Here is a 15302-nt window from a genome sequence, read left to right as displayed (position 1 = left end):
CGGGTACTTCTGCACAAGCGGACATTCGATCGGACGATGGAGAGTAGTCGAAAAGCATCGACCAATGCACATTGATGATGATGATGATGGTCACTCCCGAGGTTGACGCCGGAGTTGGAAGCATTGACGCGGCCGTTATTCTCTCGTCATAAAGCCTCACCGGCTAGCGCTGCTAACGCCGGAAAACGCGGAGCTGCACAAGCGGACATTCGATCGGACAATGAAGAGTACCCCGAGTCCAATGCATATTCATCGGAGGAGCGGGTACAGTCTGATCACGGAGAAGACACTGTTTCTGGACTACGATGCCACCATGAATGGAGTGGATAAAATGGATCAGAACATCTCCTACCACCCGGTATAGCAACTGAAGGACACGGGGAAGCGAGACGTAACGAAACCGTAGCATGATCCTGATATTAGACTTGATGACACACTGCAGTATATACTTGCTATTCCCCGGAAAAAAACGGCCTGCAAGAAAGTGGCGCACGCGAAGAGGCAATCTGTTGTGCAAATGCTGTTGCGTCTCTTTGCACGCAGGAGTGTTACAAAAAGAAAAACTGTCGTTGAAACATCCACATATTTGTAAATAGCACCACAGTTGCACACATTTGTAAATAGTTTGCCAAATTGTTGTCAAATTGTTACACTGTTGAATGTAAATAAACGTATTTTGCTATCAAAAAACACTTTTTCATTCTTGGTGGTAGTGTTTTATAGAAGTAAAGCACTATTTAGGTGTTTGTGGCATCATTCATGGACAAAAAGAAGTGTAAAATTCACTAGAATGCATGAAATAATATCGTTTCACTAAAAGCTTGATTTCTCCATATTTTGGTCCAAAACAGGCGAAATTGGGTCAAACTAACCATTTTCTATTGTTGATTACTAAAGAACGGAATAAGGTAGAAACAAACTTTTTTTTTCTGATGAAAGATGAAAGTCCAATCTTTCATTTGGTAGTACGTGTGTTTCCATAGTCCAAACAGAACATTTTCTGTGGACCTTGAAAGATCAGTCAAAATGCTTAAATCGGCTGGCACTGGCGGCATCCCTTTTCTGAAAACGTCTGGCAGTCAAAGAGTTAAAAGACGTCCCCTATGTTTTTTTTTGTTTTTTTTTTCAAAAACGGGTGCAGGAAAGCCTTGGGCAGCTGTGCTGAAAGTATCAGGCATATCTGAATAGTAAAAGACTCGTTTTGGCCCCTAGAGGGCAGCGATGACTCTCTTTGCACAAGGTTGGATGGGCCGCCCACCGTGGGCGTCAGTAGAAGACGTGAGGCGGAGCTAGAGTGTTGAGGAGACAATGGCTGATCCAAGCCACAATGGCTTGACCAAGCAACCGGTTACAAGCAGCTCACGCTTGAGCATTTTTTTCAAAGACGGAAAGCATCAATCAATACTAAAAAGCGCATTGATGTCGACGATGATGATGACTCCGAGCTTGACGCCAAAGTTGGAAGCTTTGACGTGACATGTTTACGATCACGTAGTAAGCCTCACCGGCTAAGCGTGTCTAGCGCGGCTAGCGCTGCTAAGGCCGGAAAACGCGCACAATAGCCGGCCGGGTACTTCTACACAATCGGACATTCGATCGGGCGATGGAGAGTTGGCATCGACCAATGCAGATTGATGATGATGATGATGATGACTCCGAGCTTGACGCCAAAGTTGGAAGCTTTGACGTGACGTGTTTACGATCACGTAGTAAGCCTCACCGGCTAAGCGCGGCTAGCGCGGCTAGCGCTGCTAAGGCCGGAAAACGCGCACAATAGCCGGCCGGGTACTTCTGCACAAGCGGACATTCGATCGGACGATGGAGAGTAGTCGAAAAGCATCGACCAATGCACATTGATGATGATGATGATGGTCACTCCCGAGGTTACGATGCCACCATGAATGGAGTGGATAAAATGGATCAGAACATCTCCTACCACCCGGTATAGCAACTGAAGGACACGAGGAAGCGAAACGTAACACCACCGTAACGTAACCGTAGCATGATCCTGATATTAGACTTGACACACACTGCAGTATATACTTGCTATTCCCCGGAAAAAAACGGCCAGCAAGAAAGTGTAGCTTCTGCACGCGAAGAGGCATTCGCAGTGAAACTAATCTGTTGTGCAAATCCTGTTGCGTCTCCTTGCACGCAGGGGAGTGTTACACAAAAAGAAAAACTGTCGTTGAAACATCCACATATTTGTAAATAGCACCACAGTTGCACACATTTGTAAATAGTTTGCCAAATTGTTGTCAAATCGTTACACTGTTGAATGTAAATAAACGTATTTTGCTATCAAAAAACACTTTTTCATTCTTGGTGGTAGTGTTTTATAGAAGTAAAGCACTATTTAGGTGTTTGTGGCATCATTCATGGACAAAAAGAAGTGTCAAATTCACTAGAATGCATGAAATAATATCGTTTCACTAAAAGCTTAATTTCTCCGTATTTTGGTCCAAAACAGGCGAAATTGGGTCAAACTAACCATTTTCTATTGTTGATTACTAAAGAACGGAATAAGGTAGAAACAAACTTTTTTTTTCTGATGATTTCTGATTTCCTTTGGTAGTACGTGTGTTTCCATAGTCCAAACAGAACATTTTCTGTGGACCTTGAAAGATCAGTCAAAATGCTTAAATCGGCTGGCACTGACGGCATCCCTTTTCTGAAAACGTCTGGCAGTCAAAGAGTTAATAACTACGTTAAAAGGGAAGTCAACCACTCACCTCACTATTTTCTGAAGCTGAGCTGTGATTGGTTGTTACCTGATCCCTGAGCAACTGTGATGTCATTTTCACTCGACAGCAAGGGCAAAATAGCCGCCTTCTGATTAAAACTGCTGGATTTTGTTGCTTCGTATTCCACTAACACAATATTAACCAGAATATTACTCAGATTTAGACTAGTGGGGATGCATAGAACATATTTTTGTCAAGAATTCTTTTGGGGTTGACTTCCCTTTTAAAGTTTTTCTTTTTATCTTAAAATTGCTTACCTTAACCAGAATCCTGCGTCACATTGTTGTCAAAGTTACAATCCTGGTAGTGGAATGTGCCTTGCAACCCTTGGTGTGGAAGTTGAAACCGAGTTGTCATCGTTTCTTCTTCTTCGTCTTCATTTTACTGCCAAAAGTACAGAGGTAGAGAACCTTAGTCATGGCAATTCGTTTTTTGTTTCCACAACAAGATAAAAAGAAAAAAACTTAACAAAGTCGTAACAACCAATCATAGCTCAGCTTCAGAAAACAGGTGAGCTGTGATTGGTTGTTTCCTGAGTCCATCTTCAGTCGACAGCAAGTGGCAAAATGGCCGCCCCCTAAGAAGGATAAAAGCGGCTGAATTTTGCTGCATAACTCATATTCCACAAATGTAATACTAATCAGAATATCATGTTAAGATGTGGGAGGTCACATATAACATAATATTGTCAAGAAATCTTTAAGGTTGACTTGCACTCGGACTGTTCGGAAACTCAGAACGTTGCTCAAATGTGCCGTTCATTGAGTCATCACAGTTGCTCAGGGCTCAGGAAACGGCCAATCACAGCTTACCTGTTTTCTGAAGCTGCGCTGTGATTGGTTGTTACCTGAGACCTGAGCAACTGTGATGTTATCTTCAGTCGACAGCAAGTGGCAAAATAGCCGCCCTCGGAGATGGATAAAAACGGCTGAATTTTGCTGCTTAATTCATATTCCACTAACGCAATATTAAACAGAATAACATATTTAAACAGCACAGTGAGTTAGTGGTAGAGTGTCCGCCCTGAGACAGGGAGGTTGTGGGTTAATTCCCCGGCCAGGTCATACCAAAGACTATAAAAAATGATTCCTGAGCGCAGCCCCTGCTGCTGCTCACCGCTCCCTCAGGGGATGGGTCAAATGCAGAGAACGAATTTTGCCCCACTTCGGTGGGTGTGACAATCAGTGGTACTTTAGTGGGGCTGCATAGAACATATTGTCAAAAAATAATAATTGGAGGGTTGGCTTCCCATTTAAAAAAACAAACGAACACTTTTTTTTTCCAGATCTAGAAGAACGAAAACTAGCAAGAAAACTCACAATATAGTGAGGTAGAACTACAATAAATTAAATTATGGTTACAAATAAAAACCCGCATATAGTGAAGCCGCAATAACCGAATTGTGATTCCAAATTTAGCCCCATGAAATCTTGCTGACAAACCAGAATAGAGCAAGCAAAAATAAAGGAAGAAAAATAGAAAATTTGAAAAATAAAAGTGACAAACATAAAGTAGGACCAAGTAAAGTTTTTTCAACAAAAATACAGAAGCATAAATAAACGGTATCTTGCAATAGAGTACAATTTATCCCAAAAGTTACTTACCGGTAAGTAACTTTAACAGAGTAAATATCACGTTACTACTAACCTTTGACATATGTACAGCATACAGATACAAAATATTTAATAACAATGAGTATGTTTGTAACTTTAGATCAAATGGATCTTTAAGAACTATAGCTGCCAAATGCAGTTCAAAAAAAAAAATCCAAGGGAACCAGCGGCGCTACATTCAATAATAAACTCAGCTTGCTGACTGCACAGTACACGTTCTCCTTTGCGGCGCAGGGTCAAACAACTCCTCCCGGAGAGGTGTGCGGGTCAGAGCGAGGTAAGTTAGGACTGAGCCACGAGCGCGCAGAAGGGGAACGCTGCAACTGCGCCCCGCGTCTCTCCAGGAAGTAACCTTGATGAAAAATTCAGTTGTTTGCAGCTCACGGCGTCCCTCAGGCACGGAGAGGAGAGGCAAGGGAAGGCTGGGGCTCAGCTCAAAGCTACTCATCGGCCCAGTGCAGTTCAGCATGCACACACGTACACACAGAGGAGCGGGCATTAGAGGTGGGTGCGAATTAAACTTTAATCACGCCTCAAATAGATTAAGCGACAGGCGCACAGTCAGCACTTCCAAGGCCTTGCTGTGCCTTGGTTGACCATCGTCTTTTGATCTTAAAGAAACGCATGAGGTGCCTTTTCTTTTCTGTTCGGAACCAACTCCATGTCTCCATGTGAGACGGCGCCCTGTTTAAAGGGAGAGAAGCCGATTTGATTGGCCAGAACCAAGTCGGCTGTGTTCGCGCTCACAACGGCGCAATTTTTTTAAAGGCATACTTGACTCATTGAGCAAACTTTCAACAGTGAGAAGATAATATTTCGTCTGTAATTAATGTGATAACTTCATCATTTTTCATGAACAATTAATATCTTTACAACAAATGTTGCCACTTGCTGTCGACTGAAGAGGACATCACTCGTGCTTAGGAAACAGATCCGATCATGGCTCAGTTTGCTGATCAAAGCCAGAAAACAGGTGAGCCGTGGTTGGTCGTTACCTGTTTCCTGAGCACGGGTGATGTCATCTTCAAATCGATAGCAAGTGGCAAAATTAGTTTTGAAAGATATGAATTGTTTATGAAAAGTACATTAATTATAGACAATTTATTATTTTCTTACTGTTGAAAGTTTGCTCAATGAGTCAAGTATCCCTTTAAAGTAGTTTACTAAAAAAAAAAAAAAAAAAAAAAATGGTGTTTTCCATCTAAAGCGTTTACCAAAGACAATAATGTTGGGCCTTTAAAAATAACTGAAAACACTGTAATATGCATGCCAAGCCAGTAGTTGGCGATGTAATGTAACGGTTACCTTGTTTAAAGCAGTGGTAAGAGTCTGCACAGGTATTAATTGTTCATGAAAAATTGTGAAGTTATCACATTAGTTATAGACAAAATATTATCTTCTTACTGCTAAAAATGGCTCAATAAGTTAAAAAAAAAAATCACTTTAAATACGCCGGCATTACACGTTTATGAAATTCTAACATACCTTTGCAAGATTAAGCCCTTTGCTGTGCTAGACTTGCGCCGGTCCCGAAAACAGAACCCCTATGCTCCTCCCACAATCCAGGTATCTCTTGTAGTACCAAGACTGACATGCAAGAGGCAACATTGTGCCACAGTGCATTTTAAATAGCCGGAAAATGCAGAAGAAGAAAGAATAGTAGGAATAGAAGAAGAAATAGAAAAAGCTATGCTAAGCTAGGCTATTAGCTGACAATGCATTTCATTTATAAAGAGTAAAGAACCATTTTTATGGCAGGTGTGAGATGACACTTACTGTTAAACTGTAAATGGGAGTGGGGGCGGGCGGGGGGGGGTGTCTGCCTTGTCCATTATGTCTGGCTTGTCCACCAATATTAGAAGACCTCCAAAGTGGGTGATCCAGGGTTACCATGGCAACAATGGAGCCACTCTTCGTCTTATTGCAAGCCACAGCCCCATCATAATGCCGCTATGTATATACTGCTACTGTATGTACAGTAAAATATACGAACCATGTCAGTGAATGTGTTTCTCAAAATAGCGAACGTCCCTCTAATAGACGTCTTGCCCCCGATTGTATCATCCCCTTGAAAATAAATTCTTCACCCGAATTGATACCTCGTTTACTCCTCAGGGGAAAAACACACACTAAGTTCAGTGATGAAAATGGAACATTAGTTGCGAACCAAAAATCAACACCTACTCAAAGAGTCTTTTGCAGGAAGTAAAGAATGAAGTATATTCTCACGTAATCATTTCAAAACAGTTGCACAAATAATGGCCCCTGGCCACCGCATGAGACGACATGGTAATCAAAAAGGTTTATGTTATTGACAGTAACATTAGCTTCAATGCCAACAACATGAAGTACTGCAATTAGATTGGAGTCTATTGGAAACAATCCAGATTTTTTTTTTTTTACTCTCAAGTGACACAATTGGAATATGTGTCATTTTAGCTTGACTAAAATGAGGGGGGGGGGGGGGCATGGAGATACAGAATCAGAGCTCGTCCAAGTGTGGATAAGAAGTTGTATCTGGTATTATATCTGGTAGCTAGTGAACGTCACATGACCAAATTTAGAAAACAGGTGAGCTGTGATTGGTCGTTACATGACCAATCGTGATGTCATTTTCAGCCGACAGCAAGTGGGAAAATGGCCGCCTCCTGAAATAGATAAAAACGGATGGATTTTTCTGCTCAGTTCATATGTTACAAACAATATATAATCGAGGGCGCATACAACATGTTGTGAAGAAAATATTTGACTTGACTGCCACTTTGAATAGGTAAACTGCTGACAACGAAGCAATTTTAAATCGGAGGATGTCATCACAGGCCAACTAAACACTATAATGTTTCATATTTTTATTATTGATCTACTGTTGTTCAATTTTGTGTCAGTGTTGGTACTTGCGTTGTTATTTAAATGCGTGTGCACACATGGGTTGTGTTGCATCAATGTAAACACAGCCATATGGAATTTGTGACATAGACCAGGGGTCAGCAACCTTTACTGTTAAAAGAGCCATTTTAGGCCAAATAAATACATTTGAAAAAAATCTGCCTGGAGCTGCAAAACATTTGAACATAACGATGAAAGAGATTTAGTGTTAGTGTTAGTCTAATGTAGAGGGCCCAAGAGCTCATTAGGATATACTGTATATCATTTGAGATTCATTTTCTTCTACCTTTCGTCTTCCGCTTTTTGATTTTTTTTGGGGGGGGGGGGTGTTCCTATAAATTTTCTGATTTTAATTTTTGGGGCAATTTTATGGTAATTTTTGGGATTTCTTATTTTACATTTTAAACATTATTTTCTGCCTTTTCTTTTAAAAATCAATTGTCTGCATTTTTGGGCAATTCTTTTTTGCCTTTTGTAAAAAAAAAATTGTTCTTTGACATTTTTGACAATTTCATGGAATTTGATGGTAATTTTCAGCTTTTTCTCTTCCTTTTTGGACATTTTCTTGTCACTTTTTGGACATTTTTAAAACTTTTTCTTCAACCCTCCTTTTCTCTCTTTTTTCTGACAACTTAAAAATTTGGACTCTGCAACATTTTTTGAATATTTATTCATTAATTTATTATCTAAATCAATACATTTGAAGAATATTTTATCCAAAAACTACAACATTTCTTTAGAGATCCACAGGAGAGGGGACTAAAGTAGCCTGGCAAGTGCCACACCCATTTCTTCAAAAAGTAAGTGGGTTTGGAGATGGCGTCCATAGACAGCGATTTGGCACCGGCCGAAAAACAGGCTGGACCAATCAAATTCGTCTTTGTGAGCAACGTCACTCTTCACAGTCTCTTCAAGTCATTCACGACTGTCTCTCTTCGGCTGGATGTTGGATTTTTACTCAGTCTCCGAAAAAAAAAAAAACTTAATTGAGTTGCTTTTCTGACGCCGCGTCCGCTCTTCGCTCATTGGTTCATTCCACTGTCTGTTAGCTCAGGTTTGCTCCGCCTCAGAAATCGATTGATTGATTGGATTTCCAGGCTAGGACTCAAGAGCCACATGCGGCTCCAGAGCCGCAGGTTGCAGATCCCTGACATAGCCAGTCAAAAACTGGATTTGTGGGCCTGCGCTGTAAATCCGACATTATAGACCGCTCAAGTATGCCATCCGATGACACCGCGGCCACAGCGAAAACGCCATTGCCCATAATACACGGCAGTATATCACGGAAGCGACTATTTTATGGTAAAATTATTATTACATTACACTTTACTCCCGAAATGCTGGATCCTTCTATTTCCATCTTGCAGCTGTAAACGCAGACATGACAGACTACCGACCTTCATGGGATGGATTTTTGTGCGGAATGCTGGGCAGTTAGACGAGCAGTTGAAAAACAAGCTTGCCGGCAAGTGGGAACAAACTCGTTAGGATGGAGATTTTATGCCGGGTTGTCTTGTTTGTTTGAGTAAGTAGATCCCCGTGTGTTCACAAGCGGTGCCGGATAGTCCCGTATCTGGTGGCTAATGCTTATTTTTAGTAGCGTAGGAGCTGCATGTGTCTTGGTGCAGCTGAGGCTGGGTCAGGGTGAAGGATGACTGATATGAAGGGGTTGACCTGTCACATTGCATTTGACTTACTATCCTTGAAACCGGATAAAAGGCGAGCCAAATGTCAAGTGATACAAGTGACGCATCCTCTCTCAGACACACACACCCACACACACACACGTCGAAGGTTGAGGAGATGAATGTTTTATAATAAAAGTTAAAACCCAACAGCCATTCTGTGGATGGCATGTAAACGCGGTGCGCTTATCATCTTTTTGGGGGGGAAATAAAAGTCACCGGTGGCACTCTCAGTGTGTGCCAGCCAGCGAATTTCCATGAGTGTGTCTCTTCTTGCTGCAGGGCCCCTGTAAGCCCTCAGCCCTCTTGGCAAGGCGTGGGTTGCGCCTGGTGGGGGGTGGGGGTGGGGGGGGTGGGGGGTGGATGTGACGGATGCCGGAGCCTTGGAGCCCCGCTAGCTGCTCTGTGATTTTTTTTTTTCATTTCCCAGACTCATTTGCATTCATAAGGAGCCTACTCCTTGTCACAGAGTGTTTTTTTCTTTTCTTTTTCGTCTGCCTGAAAATCCCGCGCGGCTCCTTGTGGGAGTGCGCGGGGAAAATCCGACTGTCAAAGACGACAAGACAAATGAATCCCCGTGTCAGACGTGCGCGGCGTCGACAGCGACAGATGGAGGAGAGCTGTCCCTCCTGTCGATCGGCAGCCTTCACTTTGCAACGAATAAATCTGAATTTCACCCCCCCCCCCCTCGTAATTATAAACGTTCCTTTATTTGACAGCGTTGAGGCGCTGACCAGGTGACAGCTTGATTTAATCTCCCAGGGGCGCGACTGCCGAGTGGCGGTGCGGCCGTTTGGGTCCGGCCTGCTGATCGCACACCGACGTGCGCGACAAACCGCAGGCCGCTCGTAACTTGTGATTAAATGCGATGGTTTATTTGCAACTATGCCCGCCCTGTCGCTCATCTGCTCTGCTGAAGTGTCCTTGAGCAGGAAGTATGCGCTTCACGCATACCGACCATAGGGTTGGATTATGAGCATTTATGCTCAAAATAGTAGCAATTGATGTTGAGTCAAGTCTGCTGTTGTTTTAAACTAATTTTGGGATACGGAATCCAAAAATGATCTCAGTCACGTCAACTTTTTGAGCTATAGGATCAAAGTTTTCTTGAAAAAAGAAATGGACTGTTTTTTATATGGCGTCCAAAGTGCTATCTTTACACAATGCCTCACATTCACCCATTGACACACATACCAGTGGTCGGGAACAAATCAGGGTTCAGTGTCTTGGCTCAAAAACACTTTTGACATGGTCACCAGGGGTGAGGATCGAACCCACAGGCTCACGGATGGGAGACGACCACTTCCCCACTGAGCCATGCCCGGCCCTCAAATATGAAATAATTAACCTCAAAATTGGTTAAAATGATACAAAACAACTCAACGTTGGGTCAAATTGACTAAAATAGCGGGTCGGTCCAATTTGGGACCAAAATTGGTTTATTCCTGACCCAGCAATTTTTTTACAGTGCATGAAGCTGTAGATGAGTCCAAAAATAATCAGCTCTTATACTTACAGTCTTACAGTGGGATTTTGCTTATCTGGAGGGTCCACTGCAGAGAAAAAAAACTTGTGGTGCTAGAAAAAAGTGACTGCAATTTAGAAATCTGCAAGACAATTTTAGGTTTAATGGTCATAAAAAATCTGACTCAAATTGTTCAGCAGTGTTATGTGACATCTATAAAAGAGGATGCTGCGTAATAACCCTGAAGAAAAACAATTGTAAATCTTAAACCTGTTCAATAATTACAATAGAAGCATTTCATCGTTGCTGTATAAAACCATTTTTGTTTTTTGTTTTTAAATTGTTATGCTTTTAGGATGAAAATGAAAGCAGACATCCCAAGAATGTAAAAAAAAAAAAAACGTCTGTCAAATTTGTCTTTTTTTTATTTTATTTTTTTCCTTTTTTATGTTTTTGGACTCCAAATGAAAGTAGACATCCCAAAAACGTAAAAATGCAAAGCATGACAAAAATGGACATGTATTTTTCACATAGCTCCGACGATTTGCTATTGTAATATTTACAGTATGTATGTATGTATAACGTATGTTTGTATTATGTGTTGACTGACTGTGACGTGAAACAGAACGATTGCCACTTTGCACCTTTGCCGGACACAAATAGAAGAGCAAATGGTTGTGTCGCGTTTTTGTATGACAATTCATTCACCACAATCGAAAACAACTAAGACAAAGACGAGCTTGCCACCGCACTGTTGTTACAAGATAAGCTAAAAGTTACCCTAACTTCTTCTATTACTCCTCCTTTTCCTCTTCCTACTATTCTTTCTTCTATTTTGTATTTTTTTGGACAGTCTAGTTGCCCTATGGCACTTTGCTGCCTCTTACAGGTTAGTCTTGGTATGACAACAGATGATTAATACGGGGAAAGGATGCTTGTAGTAGTAAAGTATGATTGTCAATGGAGATCCGGTCATGTATGCGGACATCTTGCCGCTAAAAGTGCGGCGAGAACACACAATGGTGACTCTTTTCTCATTATCTGTAAAATCTTTCGCACTTAAATCAATTTGACTTTTGTTGTGTTTCTTGCAGAGTCGCTCAAGCAACACCAACTTTCCCCTGGTTATCAATAAGGTATTCTGATTAGAGTGTGAACTGTGAACATGCACCTAATGTTGTGACCCGTTGAAGTGGAATAACCTCAGTTAGTACTCGGGGTGTGAATTGCCTAGTACCTGGCGATTCAATTCGTATCACGATTCATAGGTCACGATTCGATTCGTTGCCGATTAATCCCGATGCAAATCTATACATTGATTATTGTGATTTTTTTTTTTTTTTTACTCAAATTTAGAAAATACTAATCATTAAACTTGTACATGTACACTGTAAGATTTGTATGAAAATGTATTTATTTATCTGAAATTTCAGGCTTATAACTGAGCCACTGCATTTAACAAACCGGTTGCAGTCTGTTTCATGTCTGAACAGCACTGAAATCAAAATATTAAGGCTTAATGTTCCATTAATATAACATTCTTCCATGCTTAATGTGTGAATCCTAACCCGAAGTAAGATGTTTTGTTGAATATTCCCATAAAAAAAATTGATGCTTAAAAATCGATTCGGCCGCATATCGAATCGATTCGAGAATTGTGCGCTGTAATATCGCGATATATTGCCAAACACCCCTCGTTAGTGCCATCACCGTGCGAGCGCAACAACTCCACGGAGCTGATTTTCATGAAACTTGGTGGGAGGTGGAGCAGGTTTCAAGGAATAGCACGATACATTTAAAAGGGCAGATCTGTACATTTTCATTCATTGGCAGCATATTCATGAGTGCATGTGTTTGTAATTTTGCCTTTCTGTCACAGCATCTGGTTCTTTCCCAACTTTATTAATAATTTCCATCCGCTGCTGCTATTTTTAATGTCTGCGCATGTATGTTGTAGAACATACATGCTGTGCCTTGCTCACAACCAAACAACACCTATATAATGAATAATTCAAAGACTAAACGCCTTTCACTTATTTCCTTTTTTGTTTATTTACAGAAGACACAAACCCATAATTTCTCTCATACGCAAGACTCCGGGAAGCTTGCCGGGGGTTTATTTATTTTTTTCCCTCCCCCTCCACCAAACAGAGGGAAAGACAATGGAACAAGTAGAATGTGAGTGACACAGATTCCCTAAACCTCAAAGAAGGCAGAGCAAGTGGAGGATGATAAAAAAGGAGAACATCTGGCGAGTGGCGCGCGCTGCCAGGACAAGACAAAGCCATGTGTCTGGCAAACGCATACCTACACACTTATCCAAAAGACACACAAACACACGTGCGGCCAAACATGTATTCATGCATGCGCGTTCAAACCTGCGTGCCTCCAAACTTACAAAACAAACCACACACACACACACACTGCACGTTATGCCCAGCAGGATGCAGTTAGAAGAAAAAGGGGGGGCTGTGATTGGAGGGTCCGCTGTTCAGACATGACTAATCTGCATACTCGGAGGCTTAGAAGTGAATATGCATGAGAGAATAAAACGATATGCCTCCGAGCGGACCACCCGCTCTCTTTGGATTAGCGTAGCCACCTCCGAGCTTTTCATCTCCGCGCCGGCATGCAACCAAGCTGATTTGGCACGCTCGGCGCCGAGAGATTGGACGTAAGAGATATTCAAGGTGTAGTCGGCGGCGGCGGGGAAGCCAAACAAACACGCCTCCCTTGCTTTCAACAGCCACAACCGGACCCCCCGACTGTCAGGGGGGGCATGCCTTGCCCCACTTTGCTAAAACATATAGCGATTTCTGTGACAAAAGTACAAAAGGCACTCAGTGGAGCAAAACGCCTCCGCCAAGGCACGACTGTTAACAACAGTAACAATGAGATGAACGCGCAGTGGGCGATTACTGGGATTTGGGTCTCTTAACATTAAGACTAAACTCGGTAGACTTTGCGGTGTATATTCTGTTCTTGGTTTATTACAGTATGCCTCACAGTTCTGGGTTTTGGGGTTAGCATCTTGACTCCGGGCCTTCTATGCGGCGCTTGATTGTGTTTTCTTCTTATGTCAAAGTTGAGTGAAGACTCTCAAACATCCACCTGTGTGAATTGGAGTGGTTGTCTGGCTTGTGATTGACTGGCGACCAGTCTGGTAGGGTACTTGGTTTTCTCACCAATTTTGCATTGATGGCTAAAAATAGTCTTGTCAACTTGTCATTTTGCACAAATTCTAACTAGATTGAGATTATATAAACCTCATCTGTAGATGTAACACTACTACTAGTAATAGTTTCAATGGTAGTAAAGATGTTGCTGTACTAGATCTAAAACTTTTTTGAATTTTTTTTCTTCGTGGAGCAGTTTTGCGAATCAATGACTTCATTTGAGGAGCAACTTTCAAATTTTCTGGGGCAAGTTTTGCAAGTAAATCCCGGCAACCTGAAGCGGCAGTTTTATTGATCAATAAAAATATGACAATATAATGAATGAGCAATTGGATTTCATTTTTTATAGGAATGACCGCTTTTAATTCTTAAATTCACATTGAAACGAATGTAGAGTACTTTCAACGCTATTTAGTTTACCAGTGTAGATTTTTAACAGTGTTGGAATAACACTTGTTAAGTGTGAAAAAAGTAACTTTGAAAAGTGTCAGATTTACCCTCATTGGTGCCACATATGAACACTTTTCTCGTGTTAGATTTAAAGCAACACGAAGGAACTTTCAGTTTGCGTTGATTATGGCAGCGCCATATGGACAATAGTGGTAATGTTATGCCTGAAGAAAGAGCACATTTCCCATGAGGGCAAGCGCATTGCGTTGTTTTTTAGCTTACGCCAGCAAGTGAAATCCGGGCCAATGTTGATCCTTGACTATCCTTTCATGCGGGGTAGCTTTTGACGTATGCCATAAAGCAGTCAGCACATTTGTAGTTTTTTGTGTGGCAGTGTTCCTACCAGCCTCATCAAAGTTGCTTAGTGTCAGTAAAAATGATACAGACCCCCTCAAAGGTACCAGTTTTAAGTCAATGTTTCATCAGAAGAGTTATGAGAGTTATGTTTTATTACAGTTGAAAAGTTCCTTAGTGCTACTTTAACACTCAGTGGCGATTTTGCTGTGTACAGAGGGAGATTACTGGATGTCCATAGGAGTTCGCATTAAGATATAGAAATAAAAATAAAAAGCAGACTTTAAGGTAGTGCTTTATTATCTTTATTCTGTTCTTCTTTTGTAATGATGTTTAATAGGGGTGGGAATCTTTAAATGTCTCCCGATTCGATTCGATTCCCATTTGTGGGTGTGCGATTCGATTCAAAATCGATTTCCGATTAAGAAAGTTTTTTTTTTTTTCAAAATTATTTGATGGACAATGATTTTGCTTCAATTTATAGATGTTCAAGGAATCGTAATGATCTAGTCCAGTCTGACTCCCTAATGCTAATAAGTGCTTTACTTGCGGCACTTTTATCACTCAAAAGAACGGCACCACCACGCTGAAAAAACAAACAAACTTTTATTGGAATAACTTGATCGGGACTTTTCTACTTTCTAATGTGGCTACAAATTAACAGTGTATCAGACCGCGTGGAACCACACTGCCCCTAAGTGACCAAATCGGGTACAACATGAACAGCGCTGCCAATAAAGGCACACACAAACAAAGGGAAGACAGTCTAAAATAATTAAAATAAAATTGATTTTGGGACATTTAAAATCGATTCTGAATCGTACTAAATGAGAATCGCGATTCTTCTTAGAATCGATTTTTTGGGGCACACCCCCTAATGTTTAACCACCTTGTATTGAGTATCTAAGTTAGTCACTCAGACAGCCAAAGAAAAAGCAAAACATGTTTTAAAAATATTTTTCTGAGCTGAAGTCTCACAGGCTGTGCAC

General features: G+C 41.4%; 1 protein-coding gene across 4 annotated transcripts in view; it reads right to left on the bottom strand.

The window, feature by feature from the left end:
• Positions 1–15302, bottom strand: part of LOC147181147 (pre-B-cell leukemia transcription factor 1) — a 145760-nt gene that overhangs the window by 92149 nt on the left and 38309 nt on the right. For 3 of the 4 annotated variants that reach the window (XM_086079823.1, XM_086079816.1, XM_086079843.1), the window contains one exon: positions 3002–3128. The gene's annotated coding sequence lies outside the window, so the exon portion shown is untranslated. Of the gene's footprint in view, positions 1–3001; positions 3129–4391; positions 4800–15302 lie in introns of those variants that run through there. The other variant, XM_086079834.1, reaches the window with a different exon arrangement.

This window comes from Leptonotus elevatus, chromosome 1, assembly GCF_054856555.1.
Source record: "Leptonotus elevatus isolate MCC_2025b chromosome 1, RoL_Lele_1.0, whole genome shotgun sequence".
NCBI lineage: Eukaryota > Metazoa > Chordata > Actinopteri > Syngnathiformes > Syngnathidae > Leptonotus > Leptonotus elevatus.
Note: the sequence above shows the minus strand (reverse complement) of the source record. Positions and strands in the feature narration are given on the sequence as shown.